At 42.2% G+C, this 12,397-nt stretch overlaps 1 long non-coding RNA gene across 1 annotated transcript; it reads left to right on the top strand.

Annotated features, from left to right (window-relative positions):
- Window positions 1–1,269: 1,269 nt before the first annotated feature.
- LOC129457530 (uncharacterized) lies at window positions 1,270–11,418 on the top strand. Its single transcript, XR_008649289.1, has 3 exons — window positions 1,270–1,326; window positions 10,333–10,441; window positions 11,144–11,418. It is a non-coding gene; the product is annotated as an uncharacterized lncRNA (long non-coding RNA).
- Window positions 11,419–12,397: the final 979 nt, after the last annotated feature.

Here is a 12,397-nt window from a genome sequence, read left to right as displayed (position 1 = left end):
TGGAAGGAAAGGCCTCAATGTTCCCCTCCATCCCTGCTTTATCAATCAGTTGTGAATCAATTCTGCAGTGACTAATCGCCCCCAAACCCCCTTGCTCCACCATCTCCCCCTAGTCTGCGGTGCTAGAGATGTTTACGCTGATACGAGGAGATGACAATTAGTCATATTTATCCGTGCTGGGTCCATTTAATCCCTAGTGTTTTTACTCATGTCAAATCCATTATCCCAAACAAAGCTTCATACATCTTGTCGCAGATGCACACATTCTTGCCTTGTTTACTTTGAGAAGACGGATTTTATGGCAACATTAAATACATACTGAACCCTAACTAATGGAGCCACTTGGCATGGTGAAGCAATTGCACTGGCAATTCCTATCACCCTTAACCCATTGTTGTTTAACTGGGTTCTGAAAACCCAGAGACTTCTGGCTGTGCCTTGGGTGTTCCGCGCATATCCTAAATTTTCTCCACGATTCTACATTTATGGTCATTGCACCTCAGTGTTTCCAGGAATCACATAATGCACCCCCCTTCCGCCCAGTAGCCAGAGACACTTTTTCCCGAATGCCTTGAATCTCCTCCTGGCCGCTCTCATGCGTAATTTTTGAGCCTAATAAAGGAACACCTCCCTCCCCCTTTTGTTTATTTAGAAAGACAAAATGTTAGGTGCTCTGTTTACTTACATTTCTCAGCACTTCTTTGTCTTCCAAACCATTTTAGCTCTTAATATGGAAGTTTTATGAGTTATTTTATCAGAAAATGCAGACCTTTGCTAGTTGACATGAACGCTTAGGATGAGGCTGAGTGCTTGGAGACCCCTGATTTCACCAAGAAAAAAAAAAAAAAAAGTAATATGTGGCATATGTTAACATCTAGGCCTGAAAACACAGCCAGTAAGAGTGGCGCAGACTAAAGGAAATCACTACTTAATTCCACAAACATTTGTTTCAGTCCAGGAATGGCACTAGAAACTTTGAGCCGCCTGTCTCCTTCCCTGCGCCGGCCGGGCACACGAGGGTCCATAACGTGCGGCACAGCGCCATCTGCTGGCAGGCCGCTCCTGGCCGCCCCAACAGCCCGCAGCCGGGGATGGCTCTGAAATCCATACGGGTTGGTGCCTCCACCTTCGTCCCCCAGGGCTTCTCGCTGCTGGGGAGTTCTGACTGTACTAAAAAAGAAAGAGAGAAGGAGATTGCGCCGGAGAGAAAAAACTGCTGGAGAAACCGTTTCCAAAGATCTATTTAACATGTAAACGGAGGAAGATTAATATCTCTGGAACAGTCCCCAAACGTCTTGCCAAGGGCACAGGTTTTCAGCTTTAAAGGTGACGTTGAGTTTATTTGCATCTAAAGCAAACAGTTGTTTCTCCTCCTTTCTTTCTGTTAAACATCGTATCCTAACCATATCCTCTTTACTCTCCGGCTCTGCGTGCTTCTTTATGGAGGGGAGGTCGAGTTAATGGCAGCTGTCTGGGTGTCCAGGTTAATTCATTTCCTGGCGGCGTGGCGGTGGTGGTGAGAGGGATTCAGAAGTGCTTTTGGAGACACTGGGGCTCTGTTTGCCCATCCATTCCAGGAATCAGTGGAGGGACAGCTCCTCTCAAGGGCAGAATCTGAGGATTGTGGAAATGCAATCAACACACTTAGGCGTGCGCCCACACTGCTTTGAATGGGATCCCAGACTCCAGGGAACTCATCTCTGATAAATTGCAAAAGACCCAAACTAAATGGACCAAAGAAGCAGTCATTATGCTTAAGGGAGGGACCTCACTGTAACACAGAATAAAGTGTTATCTGCAATTATTTTTTAATGTTGTGGGGGAAATCTCGGTATCCCAGTTCTAACTATCCGGCCTTTTGCTAACTGACTGCAACACTGACTTCCAGCATCTCACATCCTCTCCTCTCTCTATCTTGCTCTCTCTTCCCACTCCTACCCAGTCCCATAACAAACAGGTTGGGGTGGATGCCCTCTATGTCCACATCACTTAGGGAGAAAGGGGAGGCTGGATCCATTCGTGGTTTCCACCTAAGGATGATTTGTTTAGGCCCCTATTGTGAGGATTCTCTGATCCTTGGTGCCTGATGGCTCACAACAGGGATTAATTGCAATTGTCTTTGTGTATGGAAGGGACTAGGCTTTCTTTTAGGGCACTCAGCACGGCACTGCCTGCCACTGAGATGGTTCAGGGAACAGAGCTCTCTAGGCCCACAAAGAGGTCTGGCTCTCAGGACAGCCATGGGAGGGGCCTATGTCATCAGGATAGGGCGTTCTTTTCTCCAGGGCTGCCTGTCAGCCTAAAGAGACTTTTACTCTAATGCCATGAGCTGTCCTTTTGCAGACTAGCAACCGGCTGGTGAGTGCTTTCAGGGAATTGCTTCTCTCTCTCTCTCCTTCATACACTTTTAGAAACAAATACAGTCAGAATCATTAATTATAGAATTGGAGGCCTGGGGTTGCCAGATAAATTACAGAATACCCAGTTACATTTGAATTTCAGAAAAAGAATGAATAGTGGCTTGATTTTAGTGTAAGCATGTCCCAGATATTACGTGGGGCATACTTACACTAAAAGATATTCATTGTTTATCTGACATTCAGATTTAACTGGATGCCTGTGTGTTATTTTTGTTTTGTTTTATTTTTTGTTTCCTCCTTTCCTTCTCCTTTCCTTCTTTCCTGTCTTCCTTATTTTTTTTTTTCCTTCTCAACCTGGCAAACTATTAGAGACCCTCTAGTAGAAATCATTAGCCAGGAAACCAAAATTGACAGAGGCAAAGTAATTTGCCCAGTTACACAGCTGGTTCGAGGCAGAACTAGGGTCAGAAATCAGGTCTAGAAATTTAGTTTTGGTTCTCTTGATTAACCACACTGTCTTTGCTTCCCCCAGGATAGCCAACTGGGAGCTAAGGTACCACACAAGCTCACGTCATAAAACCAGTTCTTCATATAATCATTTCAGAATGATTCACGCGTGCTTCAAAGAACCATAAAGTAAAATACCATTCATTTGGAAATGCCTCTAGTTTATAATTTGTGAGGTTTCCTGGCAAAGTGAATCTTTACCTAGAGACCCTTTTCTGGCTGAAGAGTCCCACAGCTTCCTTTTCTATGATCATCGTTCATGATTGTTTTAAGGACTTTGTTCTACCAAGTGATTTCACACTCTTAAACACACAGTTAGATACAAGCAGAGAGTGTGCCAATTAGCCTTCTCTTCCTATTAAAGCAAAAGTTCTAAAGCCATTTCATCTTATCTAGACAAAATGATTTATCTTCAAATACTCTAATATGTATTATTTCGAAGACTTACATTAGTTACATATCTTGAGACTTCAAGATTGGTGACAAAACGGTTATTCCATATTGTGGCCAACCTCAGGGCAAAAATGTGACCTTATATTTTGGCTGTGCTGTGACCAAGTGTCCTTGTTCGTGTCTCTTATGACATCTGAGCCTCACTTACATTATTTTTAAAAGGAGGGGTTAGTTCCTTATTAAGTCCTCGAATCCATTTTGGTTCTAAAACACTGGGTTTCTAAAAATCAGACATGCACTCTGTTAACCTCATCTATTTTTAAAGTTCCAACTGGAATTCAGCAGCAAAAGATTGCATCTAAGTCTTTCGTAAGTATCCACTGTGCCCAGGATGGTGGCACAAGCTGCCTATACTCCCCAAAGCAATCTGGCCATCAAAACCAAATTATCAAACCTCACACCGAGGAAGGAAAGAAAAAGGTGTTAATGAAACTAGGTGTAATGCAAAGAAAGGTCAGCTTCAGCTGCAAGCACTGAAATGAAACCATATAATTACAAGTGGCAAAAAGGGCTCCAGGTGAGACAGGGGCTGTGTTTACACCATGCCCTTCTTTTCTGCCAGTCTTATCATCTGAGCGGCTCTTTCTGGACCAGTGAAATAAGAAGTAACAGGCTGAAGATTTGAACCTTCTAGAATTAGATCCAAGTGCCCCAGCCTAATAACAGATCTCCATGAGTGTTTCACAGGCTCATTATTACTGGCAAGGGAAGACTGCAGTCAGGGGCAACAGAAAGAAGGACTGTCCTGGCAAATGATAGCAAAATCTTGTTTTGCCTGGGAACTCCCTCTTCCCACTTAGACTTTGCGTTTTTCTAATGAATGTGAAAGAGCAGTAAATGAGGCCAGGTGGAGATAGAAGAGTGATGTTTCCCTATTTTCCTTTCTTTTTTTCCTTCCTCTTTTGACTGTTTTTTAGCCTTAAAATTGCTCCTGCAGAGAAACCATTCAACACGGGTGAGACTCAACGCAGAGCCAAGATGCTGGAGAAGCAGAGGCTGCCTTTGCTGGTGGCCTCAAGCCAGGAGAAGCTTTTGTGCCTGCTGGGTGTGGTGCCCACCAAGGAGACCAGGCTTCTGTTCACAGTAATGGCAGGACTATGCCTCCCAAAGACAAATGGATGAATTTTTTTGAAAATATAAAATCCTCATGTACTCTATTTCATGAATGGAACCAATTCAAGGACCTTGCTCTGAAAAATGCTATGCAAATTGTTTTCATTGAAATATTTTCTTGTGGCTCCACTTCATCTTTGGAGCATCCCAGGGGCTTTCCCTCTCAAGTACATGCTACAGTTTTGCAAGCTCCTTTTCTAGAATGGAGATGTGCTCTCAGGACTCTATTGGCCAAATCTAGACATAACCAAAAACCCAGGGACAGAGTGCTAGGGAGGGTGTTGACTATTCAATGACTGAAGAATTAAGCACTATCTTGAGAAGAAGGTAGTGACTTCACAACCTGATCAGGCAAACCCTTAGGGCTGTGTCCCTTTCTTATAGATTAGAAAGTTCCCACATTTGCCGCTAATAATAACTAGTACTTATGAAGGCTTACTATGTGCAAAGTACTTTGCATCCAATTCTCATTTATAGGTACTGTTGTTGCCATTTTATGGATGAGTAAACTGAGGCTTAGAAAGGTTTAGAAACTTGAGTAATATCACATTGCTATTAACTAGTAGAGGCAGAACTAGAAACTAAGTCTCATTGACTCTAACAGTCCATCTTCTCAATGACTTTTGACAGTAATAGGTAAATTTTCAAAGCTGTGGTCAGCTATGATTGCATCCCTGCACTGCAGCCTGGTGATGAAAAAAGACCTCATCTCTAAAAAGTAATAGTAATAATAATCATAGGTAACTGTAATTGACTACCTACTATGAGCCAGGCACAAATGTGAGCACTTTATGCATTTTATTGCAATAAACCTTCATGATGACCTTGTGAGACAAGTAGTACTATTAAGCCCATTTTATGTATGAGGCAAGTGAAGGACAGAGATTAAGGAAAGAGCTGGTGACTTTAGCTACTCACCCATATTGGCCATCTGGGTCAGTGGAGGTTGTTGGCCTCTCTTCAAATCCAAAGAACAATAAAGCCTCATTCAAAATGCAAAAGAAAAATGAATTCGAAAAACAACAAACACACAGCAAAACCCACCCCTCCTCTGCCCACATCCCAACTGGACAGCTGTGTCTATCTTCTTTAGTCTTTCTTTAATTTCCCAGCAGAGTTTCTCTTCTACTCTTCTTCTTCATATAAAGGTAAGACTTGGGGTGGGAGGCAATGTATGCCTCTAAGGTATGTGTGATTCTCTTGTTCTTCGTGGCCACAAAGAATGAAGTCTGTTCTCTAACAATTGCATAATCTCTCTATCTCTTATCTTCTCTCCCTCTGCCCTCTCTCTCTCTCCACACACACACATACACACACACACATACACACACACACACACACACACTTTCCTCCTTTGATCTCAAAATTCTGAAATGCAGTTTCTATTAATAGAACTTTCTGTTGATTCATTAGCTAAGCACCAGCACACCAGTTTAGGATAGAGATGCTCTGAGACTATCTATTGCTGTGAGGCTGGGGTCTGGGCTCCTAGCCCAGGCACTAACCCACAGGCTGGCCAGCCCAGTAGCTGCCTGACGAGAGTGCAACTCTAAGGAAGCTAGCAGGTTTATTTTCCTCAGTAAATCTATTCTGATTAATGTAAACACTGTATAATACTCCACCTGTAGGTGTTGTAATTAAGGTGCATCGGGACCACAATCAGCACAGTGACAGGCAGAGGGAAAATTATTGACCTCCCACGGATTTTTTAAGTCAGCACATTTAGTACTGTGAAAATCACCAAGTCATTAGCAGAGGGATATTTGTTTAAAAAATTCAAATGAAAGAAGTCTGCTCATATTACAGCTATTTGTTTGCTAGCCTCTTTTTTCCCTTTTTTTAAGGACTTAAGTTGAAAATTCTCCCCCATTCCATCGAAGCCTCTGCAGACTAAGGGGCACCAATCTTGGTAGGAGGTAAAAGTTTTCCATCCCAGATTTGGAGGAGCAAATGGTTTCTCTAAGGGAGACTGCTGCCCAAGCCCAATGCAGAGGGTCCTAGCACAAGGCCAACAAGCAAGCATCCTTCTCTTGTGTTCATAGAGCCAGGATGACCATGAGTGTGCCTTGCTGGGCTCCCACGTTGCCTAAGAGCTCACATCTTGGTGCCAAACTAAGCTCCGTGGACACGCATGTGGGAGGGAGGTTGATAGCTGTAGCCCGCAGCTCTGCTTTCTGTCTTGGCATGGCAGGTGTCAGCATGCAGCCCTGGGAGGCAGACAGGACCCTTGCATCTCCCTGTCCTTCCAGAGATAGTATCTCCTGGCCCTCATTCCGAGTTACCCCTCCCCAACCAGAGGACTGGAGGTGCTGCTTGTGATGAGTTTGAGAAGCAGAGGTGCACCCCACCACCCATCTCCAGTCAGACTCAAGGATTCCTGGACTCTGGAGTCATGCCTAACTGGGTTCTGCTTCCTGCTCTCCCAATCCCTTGCAAATCCTCCTTGTGGCCCAGTTTCCTCATCCATAAAATGGGGATAACAACAGTACCTACCCTGTAGTAGTACATACTGTTGTGAAAGTTGAAAGGGATAATCCACGACAAGCCTGCACAATGCCTAGCACATTGCAAATTAGGGGTCTGCGAACATTTTTGGAAAATGCTAGATAGAAAATAATTTAGGCTTTGTGGACCGTATGGTCTGTGTCACAACTAGTTAGAGTTAACTCCGCCACTGCATGCTAGAAGCAGCCATAGACCATATGTAAAGGAACAAATGTGGCTGTGTTCCAATAAAACTTTATTTACAAGAACAGGTAGAGGGCCTGATTTGGCCCTTGGGTCATAGTTTGCAGAATCTTATCAATTTAAATAATGAATAAATGTCAGTAGCAGTTAAAACATGTAACTTTAGCAGGCTGACCAGCTATTGTATACAAATAATTATGAGTAAATTAAGAAGATGTAATCTCGGCCCTCTTGTAACTTTTTTTTTTTTTGAGATGGAGTCTTGCTCTGTTGCCCAGGCTGGAGTGCAGTGGTGCGATCTCAGCTCACTGCAAACTCTGCCTCCCAGGTTCACGCCATTCTCCTGCCTCAGCCTCCCAAGTAGCTGGTACTACAGGTGCCCGCCACCACACCTGGCTAATTTTTTGTATTTTTAGTAGAGACGGGGTTTCACCATGTTAGCCAGGATGGTCTTGATCTCCTGACCTCGTGATCCCCCCGCCTCAGCCTCCCAAAGTGCTGGGATTACAGCTATGAGCCACCGCACCTGGCCTGCCCTCCTGTAACTTATAGTGGGTATTAGGGGAGGGGAGGTATTAATTCACAAATATTAAATGAGAGTCTACTGTATTAAAGAAGGTGACACACAGATTAAAAGTTCTTATATAAAGACGAAAGCAATACATACCTCCGAAATGTTTAATTTTCGTTTTGTATAACGCAACTGCCACCCCATAAAAACAAATCAGGAAAATTTTTCATTAAAATCTTAATTTTAATTCAGTTGCATCGCATTAAAATTGCGTTACCTTTACAGATTTTTTTTCAAGAAAAATAATAAAAATGAAACGTGCATGAACATCATCACATCACACTCTAAACGTGGCATGCATTGCTTTAAGTACATTCAGCAGAATGGAAAGCCAAGGGATAGGTTTTGTTTCAGCTCACAGCCCGTTTGCCGAAGTCAATACTCAAGCAGTCAAAACAGCCAGCTTGATATTTTTTGATTGAACAGGCTCCTTAGTTTAACCAGGGACCTAAATTGTGGAGAAGTCTGAGATCTTAGCTGCTAAAATGGTTAGGAGATAAATGGACAGAATATCCTACCTTCAAGATGCAATTCCAAAGATATCGTTTAAACACATCTTGGGTTTAACAGATATGTCAAAGAATGTGTATCTATCTAGCACTCTCTATCTATCTATCTATCTATCTATCTATCTATCTATCTATCTGTCTATCTATCTATCTATCTGCAACTTAATCTTTAAAGTCAATAAGATCAGTTACACACAGATAGAGAGGCAGTTGCTTAACTTAGCTACTTGTCATCTGAAAAGAAATGAATCATGTTTGAGAGATAAACCAAACTGACATTTTCCACATTATAGACCATGTACTTTTAATTCATTCATTCACTCATTTCACAGATATTATTGAGAGTACACTATATGCATTGCTTATAGCTTGGGGCTAAGAAATGCAAACATGAATGAACTTAAGCTCCTGTTACAAAATACTTAGACAGAGCATATGGAGAAGACCATATTGCTGATCAGGAGGCTCTCTGGGGAAAATCCGCACACCCCATTCATTACTCTGAAGAACCTTGGTCAACATCTAGTTTTTACAGAGGCAAGGCCCCTCTTCTAACAAAGGACACCATTTTAATGCCAAGAAAGAGCCTGTGTCACCTAGTTGTGTGGTAATGGCACTCCCAGACTGATGATATCGACCAACTGGCATTTAGATCCTGCAACAACAGGAGATTCACCTGTTCCTGTGCTCTCTTTCTTCTATATGAGTCAGGCCGCTTCTCTGACAACCAATGGACTATTCCTTTCACAAAAATGCTTGAAATGGGTGCTACCTTCCTGCCGCATCTATTTACTTTTACTTCCTGCTTTTTCATCTCTAAGTGATTTGTTTTTCTTTCACTTTCCTCTCCTAGCACAATCTTTTCTTTTCTCTCTTTTTGTTTTTGAGACAAGGTCTTGCTCGGTCACCTAGGCTGGAGTGCAGTGGGTGATTATGGCTCACTGAAGACTTGACCTTCCTAGGCTCAGGTGATCCTCTCACTCCAGCTTCCCAAGTAGCTGGGATCACAGGTGCCTGCCACGATGCCGGGCTAATTTTTGTATATTTTTGGTAGAAATGGGGTCTCATTATGCTGCCCAGGCTTGTCTCGAACTCCTGGGTTCAAACAATCCTCCTACCTTGGCCTCCCAAAGTGCTGGGATGACAGGTTTGAGCCACCTTGCCCAGTCCACTAGCACAATCTTTAGGTTCAGACATTTCCCACTTCCTTTGGTCCCCTCCTCTAAGTCCCCCAGAGCAGTAACCTGGTTCACAAACATATTTTAGGTTTTATGCACTCTCGAACTTCTTCCTCTTCTGATGTTTGACTCTGTCTCAGATGTGAGGATTGCATGGTAATACAGTAAAATTCTATGAATATGCTGGCTTCTGGGATGCAAGGGGCTTGGAGCTCCTGAATTCTAAGCCCTAGCCCAAAGTTGGCCACGGTGCTCATTTTCAAAGGCAATCACAAGATGAATATCAAAGAATGTGCACAATGCACATTGGGAAACCTGTCAGAACATTGTTGGGAAAATAAAGTGAATCAATAGAATGTCAAGAGACTCAAATAGAAAAAATATTGAATATTCATTTTCTCAGTTTCACAGGGGTAGGGATTTACTAGGACCAAGGCAGCTGGTGGGATTTTCGGCTTTCCTTGGAATGGTTCAAATAATTTTTGTGCTGCGCATTGGATTAGTATTCAATTAACTCCTTTAAAATTATAATGTGCAACTTCAACAAACTTGTTAACGAGTCTACAGCACAGTTACAGCAGTTAATAGCCACCAGGTACAACAAACGAATGCTGCATTTCTATAAACAGGGGACATTTGAAACAAATTCAGCGATGGTGTTTCCTATTTGCATATCTATTCTACTTTCAAAACCAGCGATACCTGTAAACATCAGAGAAAAATTACAGAAGGGTCCTTTTCTCCCATATATTTATCAAAGAAAATCTCATGTCAAAACCTTGTAGAGATTGTTTCTTTCTAATGTGGCTGGTCCCACTCCAGGAAATCTGATATGCTAACACAACCAGCTCTTAGTGGAGAAACCTAATTGGTACAGTGTTACTTGTATTGCAAACCCATCACTATGGTTGCCAAAATGTTTTAAACATAATCTCTCTCTTGCTCTTACATAGGCCATTTCAATTTAAGAAAACAGAAGATGATCCTATGAACACTGTATCAGGCATCATTACTGGACTGAAAAAAGGATCACTTGATGGACATGCCTGGCATTTTGTTTAGGTACATTTCACAGTCAGACACTTACTCTCATTCAGAAAAACAGAGCAAACAGAAACATCCATAGTAGGGCTAGAACTTCCAGGGGAGGACCAAGAAGGCATCTGTCTTCCTGCTGATATGTAAAAAATGATTTGAAAAAGAATGCATCAGACTTCCATTATGATGACAGGATCAAGAATGCAACCTTCTGGACATTTCTGAGTTTTCTTAAACTGAATAAATAAAATGCATTGTAAGAGCTTTTAGCATTCGGTTTAATACTAAACCATCTCTCTTGGCTGAAGAATTTTGCATTTTAATTGGATCTATTCTAAAATAACTGTGGAAAATTGATTTTAAACCTAAAGGCTGCATTCTCAATCATTTTATTCCCAGAAGTACTATTTGTAATTTTTTTCATAATAGATTTTTACCACAGGATATAACGTTATTACATGTGATACATCTTTATCTATGCCTTAGAAGGTTTCCACTCCTTTTACAAATTCAAAGCGGCCTTACCCACTCTCCTCTCCACACACATCCACACAATTATGAAAGTATCATGTTACGATTTAAATAGATTCACTACTTTTGATAGTTTGTGGAAGAAATGCTGCATCTCTTTTCCACGGGGCTGTAAAACTTTCTCACCATTCTTAAATAACAGCCTAAATAATAAAATCTTTAAGAGTACAATTTAATTTGTTTTTTTTTTTTCAGAAGCATTTCTTCTCTGGCCTTAGAAGATTAGTTTTCAAAGCGATGGTAAAATCATTGATGTACGTCTTTTCAAGAAAAAGGAAAAAAAAAAAAAGACTCCTAAATGCCAAACATTTGCTCTTTGGAGCATAGCAAGAAGAAAGGGAGAGGACCAGACGGCCACATCCTAAGAACAGAGTATTGTCCAGGTAGCTGTCGCCCCAAATGGGATCTCTTTCCAGGTCTTTTTGTTAAAGTTTTTCTTTCCTAAATAAAACTTAATTTTCTCTCGCTAATCTTTCCAGTGGGTGTCTGCCGCTTCCTCATGCCTTGCTATAAGAAAGCTTGTAAAAAGGAAGAAATCTAAAACTAGAACAATTCTATATTCACAGTTTCTCTGACATTAAAAAGTACTCAAGAGAAGAATATTTTTTTTAATTTAAAGAAACATCTGTCCAACATGGATGATTTTGAAGAAGAGCACTACCCTTTGTCCAGAGCCATAGAAAGATAATTTAATTACACTAATCATTACACCCTCCCCAAATTAGACTACAAATGAATCTTGATTTCTCATGATTTTTTCACTTTACAAAATAATCTTAAAGTTCAGGAGGAAGAAAAGATGCTTAAGAACAATCAAGAATGCTTGGAAAAGAGGAAGAAAAAGGGAAATTTCTCCCACTGATCCGGCTGTGCTGGGAAGGGAAGAGCGTGGTCCCTTTAAATGATATGGAAGTGGGGCAGGGAAGGGCTGGGTAGAGAAAGGCGTGGTCTCTGGCTAGGGCTCCACCCCCAGGGACCTAGGTTAGGACAGGCCCTTCTGCCTTCAAGCCCAAATGTTGCATTTTCCAAGACCACCCTGACCTGCCACACCCCCATTCTGGGCCTATAAAACCCGAGACCCTAGCAGGCAGACACAAAAGCGGCTGGACCTCATGAGGAACACATGGGCAGAAGACACAAGCAGCTGGTAGTGGAGAGCACACGGCGGAATGATGCAGAGTTTTGCTGGAGCAGGCCGCCAAAGGGCCCGACTCCAGGGGAAAACCATCTCCCTTCTTGCTCCCCCATCTGCTGAGAGCTACTTCTACTCAATAAAACCTTGCACTCATTCTCCAAGCCCATGTGCGATCCATTCCCGGGATACAGAAAGCCCTCTGTCCTCGTGATAAAGAAGGGGGTCTAACTGAACTGGTTAACACAAGCTGCCTATAGACAGCAAACCCAAAGAGCACCCTGTAACACACGCCCACTCTGGTTTCGGCTGTAAAC

Source organism: Symphalangus syndactylus, chromosome 11 (assembly GCF_028878055.3).
Source record: "Symphalangus syndactylus isolate Jambi chromosome 11, NHGRI_mSymSyn1-v2.1_pri, whole genome shotgun sequence".
NCBI lineage: Eukaryota > Metazoa > Chordata > Mammalia > Primates > Hylobatidae > Symphalangus > Symphalangus syndactylus.
Note: the sequence above shows the minus strand (reverse complement) of the source record. Positions and strands in the feature narration are given on the sequence as shown.